The following is a 6,000-nucleotide window of genomic DNA, read 5'->3' as shown; positions in this document are numbered from 1 at the left end:
TCAGCTACGGACGTCCGCATCGTTCTACGGTGTTGATTTCCCTCCGTTCGCCACCGTACGGCGCCGGTGAGGGCGCGCCTCCACCCCAGCGGACTCCAGCAGCTTTTCCGACCACTTTCCATCCCCGGCGAGTCCGCCGAATTCCAGTTTTCCGGTCAGATCACCCAAAACATCAAACAAAGTCAATCTGGCCGGAAAACTGGAATTCGGCGGACTCGCCGGCTTTGTACGTTATTGAATGGAGGAAAATCTGCACCGTAAAGAGGTGCGGACGTCCGCACCTGAGAATCCCTCTATATATATATATGGTGCTTATGATGAATTCGGATACTGTGTTACATTAATTACATAGTGTTACGTACGGTTATTATTTGTAGAAGGGCAAAGAGATTGTCAATTGCTTTTTACCATCCAATCAAGTTTAGTAGCTGGAACATGACAAGTGATATAACTTATAGGGACTTTTTTACTATACATATGTGTATAACATACATCAAGCCGTGACCCGTCCGATCGTCTTGAATTTTGAATTATTAAACGATCGGACGGCTCACGATTTGATGTATGCCATACAAATGTGTATATCAGCGGAACCCTAACTTATAGTCAGTTTGTGCTTTTCTGAGTGCTAGTGAAGCTGTACGGAGGAGCTACTACTACATACATTTCTGCTTGCACCAGCTGTAAACATAGTTATGGAAAACATATGTCTATATGTAAGTATGTATCTACATTTGATTTCGGATATTGAACATACTAATCTGATAGATGGTGACCAAGTGATCAGAAACTCAGAATATAAACAGATGGGAACAAGGCAGCATGCATGGCTGCTTTCACTGTTGTAGTAGTATTGAACTTTCATTGGAAATAGGTGAATGGAAAATTTGAAAGGCTATGCCAAGCTTTGACAGGTTGAGATGCAAATCAAAATGATTTATGTAAATGCAAGAGGCTAACAGTAAAGTCTTAGGCACCCTAATTGTATAATGTTTAAATTTAATTTTTAAACCAGTGACAAAGTGCAGGTATATTTCAGAGGGTTTTTGTAGGGAGAACTAGCTTGAAGTCTTGAACCTATAGTCACCTAGATGCTTATAGCCATGTAAGTATGTAACTAGTTGAGTATGTCCTTCGATGATGTGATGGGATATATATTTACAAACTGGTGTTTCTCTATTCAATTGTCCTTCAGTTATTTCCATATGATCTGCGAAGCTATACTAGCTACCACCACCAGAACACTAAAAATCTGCTCTTGAAGAAACCATTGCCTGTAACTGAAGACAAGATGCACAAGTAATCTCAGGTATATACATATATGTACAATTAATATCTGATAATACATATACTGATTGCTTTTGCTATTGATAGACCTCTCTGAAGACTATACTAGCTCATTACAATTGTCAAAGTTTCACAAGTTAATCTATATGTATATGTATTGATGTACTTTAGATTCAATCAAAGACTATATTTAGTACTTGTATAAAAGAAAGTTGCATATATATATGAATATATGATGCTCTTTCGACATCCTGTATATCCGTATAGAAAGATCTAAGAATCTACCATTACATTATGGTATTCTAGCATATCAGTGACCCAATCTCATTAGCTCATCTACGTACTACTCTCATGTCTTGTATCTTTATATTTAGGCATATTCTCATATCATATCAGATAGCAATTACTTTCAGTCTTTTTATTTGAAAGACACTAGCTATTACTACATCTTTACCAAGTTATTCTGATATACAGACATGTTATCTCATCTCTGATTGTGTTTTCAGCGGACTCAGTGTTAGATTACCTACCTAGCTAGGTTCCTCACTACTATTGATATTCTACTATTGTCCTCCTATGACATCTCCAGTTTGATGGTTCATTATGCATATTACTTTTATCCTGAACTTCCGCAACAAACTTGGGCAGAGGAGCAGCATGGTATAAGCTAATGCATTTGAACCGAATGATATGGGGACAAACCTGAAAAGCAGTTGCTCTCATCAGTCTTGAATGCACAAAATTACCCCTATCAATCTGCCCTCTACTACTTCGACTTCCAGTATTTTGAACATGTTTCCTATCCGTTATTGAAATAACCTATAAATCAAAGCGAGTATATATATGCAAAAGGTAAGAAAAAACCAGCTAATGCCGGCTATGTAGATTGTAGAGGAGCTAGCTATTGTACATGTTCATGTATTCATGTTTGCATCTTTTTCTTCTTCTTGATGAATGACTTCCAGTTCCAGCTAATTTCTACAACTTATTATGCAAGCCAAATATTCTGATATTAGATGATAACTACTAATCTACTATATATCTTGATAGATGGTTAGCCAACTGTCAGAATATCCATAGATGGAAATTACAATGTAGCATGGGATTTATCAATATTATATAAAAGGATTCATTGGAATTTTCTTTCTAGGCAAATCAATGATTACTGCATATATTTCTGATCAGAAATTCAGAATCCAGCTAGCTGGGCTGAAAAAGCCCTCTGATAAAACTGTGACAGGATGCCTTCTTATTCACTGAAGTTTTGTAATTGGAAGAAACTGAATTCCATTCATTCTTTAAGTAGACAATGACAACCAATTAGAAATGCAACGATATAAACCACGAATCTCCTTGGTAAGCTATATGACATTAGTCACATTACAATTTCTCTCTTTACTACTATGACTACTTCAGTGGGTTTCTGTTGCTGGGCTAATTACTTGGACCTAGGCACTTGGTACCTGCAAAGATGAAATTCTCCATGCCTGTGAACAGTTTTCTATATTCTTCGATGATTGCTTTCGATTCTTCATACAGCTGTGTGACTAAGAATTCCATTTTGTCTTCCAATCACTTCTCCTTTTTGAAATGTCCTATCGCTGCCAGAGTGCAGAATAGCCATTGTCTGGAGCTGAAGACAATATGCAGAAATAAACAGGAGCTAGCTAGCGAGGTACAATTATTATGTTGATATATACTACAGTACTACTTGAATTTACTGAGAACTTTGAAGATGAATTACACATTGTCAAAGTTCGATCATAACCCTTTTACTCCTTTTAATTCTTAAGCATATATGCTTAAGTAATCTATTCAATAATGAAGGAACTATGGTATAGAAGCAAGTTGCATAGGCAGATATGAGTAGCTGAATTCTGATTTTGATGCTGCTTTGATCTGGGTAGGAAGGATCTGCTGTAACATCATGTGATCAAGTTGCCTTGCTGCAACACTATTCTAGCATATCTGAAACCCTTATCTCATCATATCTACTATTCTTATCTTCTTGTCTTGGCTTTTGAATTCATATGTAATCTCATGCTATGTCAAAAACCAATCAAGTAAACCAATCAAGTTGTATTAGTCATTTCACCCTATTTGTACTAGTTTACGTTTTTTATTTTATAGAATTTTACTCGGACATTGGCAGAAGAGCAGCATGGGCTATAAGCTTGTAGAATAGAATTGCATGAGATTGAGGGCCCTTGACAAACCTGAAAAATGATTGCTCTCATCACATTATCATTCAAGAAAACCAAAACATGCAGCTGCTGCCTCCTTTCTATCTGCCTCTACTAACTCTCACAAATGCTTGTTCCTCACTTAAAGTGGTTGTAACATATTTCCCAATGTGTATGCACACCTGAAAATCTGAACCATAATTAGATACACAAATATGGAAAAGATGATTAGTTTGGTTAAACCCTAGTGACTAATCACCAAATGGGCACATGTTATGGGAACCCTTTTTTAAGAATACACAAGTGCCTTGGATATTGGTGACCCCAAGAAAAGCAAGAAGAAAATGCTAGAAGAAGAAACAGGCTGGTCTTTGTTTAGAGGCACCCTGGCAGTCTGGCACTGCCTCTCTGAATTCAATTCATACATAAATATATGTAACAGCAATCATATTGATATTCAGTGTCATAAGTATATGTTACATGTGTGTGTGCAGATTAGATGAGTCTGGTGATCATGTGCAGAGTGGCAGAGGAAGCAGAGACAATTGGGGCAGCAGTACGTGAAACTGGTAGTGCTGAGAAATCATGAAACATGTTTTGGGTCCATTTCTATGTATTCCCCATTTACTACTGGCTCCCGCAGCCAACAATATGTGAATCCCTTAAATTATTTGAGCCTCTTTCATCCCATGAAGGGCCATCCACTTATTTATACACACCAATATATGTTTATATTATCTTCTCCTTTCTCCCCACATCTCTGCATATCACGCTGTATTTTCTTTACAGTATCTGTGTACGTCTCTCTTGTTCTTCTATCATTAGTTTAATCACCTTGATGATCTTCAGGCCAATCCCAACTCTTAAGTACGTACAGGTTTTGTTTAACAATAATAAGTTCCATCCTGTGGTTTAAGGTTGTTGCATGCTCAGTTCTAAGCACACTTAATATTTAATCTGGAACCAAATGGAGTCGGTAGAGCTAGCCAACAAAGGATAACCAATGTCGGCAAGTAATGTTGTTTCACAACTTCATCATCTTATGTCCTGTGTGTAAGATCCTTATCTTGTCAACAAGCATAGTAAGCACAGATTTAGGTAAGAATTTTACCTAATCACGGTCTGCATTATTCACAGTCCAAGAGAGCATTGATGGGATTCAACCATGCATCATAATCCTACAACTGCATTTAGTATTGGCAACTAATAAGCTTGAAGTTGACCAAAAAAAGCTAATAAGCTTGAAGATTCAGCAGGCTCATTGGTTAAAAGTGCGAGCAAAAGCAGCTGCGAATTGAATCAAGGACCAGACCAGGACAGTTTAGGTAGAAGAACACAGACACTGCTCTAAATATTAACATCTACAAGTTTCACTGTGTTTGAGGTTGTTGTATGCTCAGATCTAGCTACGAACACTCGAATATTAATCAGATACTACAACTTGGACTATACAATAACCCTAAGCTACGTACGTACTACTGCATACACAGAAGTTACATCATGCATGTTCATAAACAATGAGATCGAGTAGTTTAGTCGGTAAAAGAAACAATGAGAGTAGCAAACTGAGGAAACCAGATTTCGCTCTCATGTTTTGGACTAGTGGTGTGTGGGAGCTGATATTTTATGTGCATGTTCTTGCTGGGTATATTATCATCATGCATCTCAATCATTCTCATAGTTTTCTGGGTGGAGAGGTTGTCACTTTGCTTGGTGCTAAAGCTGGGTACACACTGTGCATCCTCGTATACAAAACACGCGGCCAAGAATCAAAGACCAAGTCATGCAAAATGATATGGACCAGAGAGATGGTCGACATGCATGTTGCTGGATACCAAAACTTCACGTGAAAGCCACACCCTCCAAATCAATTTCTGCAAAATCACAGACCCTCTTAGCTCAAATGGTACATGCACCGAGCAAACCAGATAATTATCCAAGAAAATAAAAATAATACCAAGCAAACCATACCCAGCTAGAAGACCTAAATAGTTGAAGTGAGAAAGATCAAAGATGCTCCGGCCGGGACCCAAGAGTTGATGGTGCCAAATCGGCTAACTGGGTTTTAAAGGGTCCGCGTGTAACTTGCACAGTAAGCATCCACGTAGAAAATAGGATCCGGATTTGCCAACCAGTAGCGGCTGGTTGGCATATTAATTTCCTAGAAAATACCCATGCTTAATTGGTACAATGATCAATTCTGTACTGGTGGTCCAGACCACAGGACTAGAAAATATGGAAATCGTTTTCAGGGTTTGGTTTGTTATAATAAAACAGGGTAATTTTCCTGTATATGACAGGAAATGCAAGATTAGAGGACAAACCGTCCTCTTCATACACGACAGACACGTCCAATCAATAACTGGCCCCTTCTATGATTACATAATCTGGATTAGCTTAATTAGGTAAGTTTGCTTGATCTATTTTGGTGAAAGATGGATGCAGAGAAAAGTTGAGAGTAGTAAGAGACTTGAGAAATAAATGAGAATCAAGCATGAGAGTGAGTTTCAAGGGATGACTTGACTTGGAG

The sequence above is a fragment of the Fragaria vesca genome, linkage group LG6 (assembly GCF_000184155.1).
Source record: "Fragaria vesca subsp. vesca linkage group LG6, FraVesHawaii_1.0, whole genome shotgun sequence".
NCBI lineage: Eukaryota > Viridiplantae > Streptophyta > Magnoliopsida > Rosales > Rosaceae > Fragaria > Fragaria vesca.
This window is presented reverse-complemented; position numbering follows the sequence as displayed.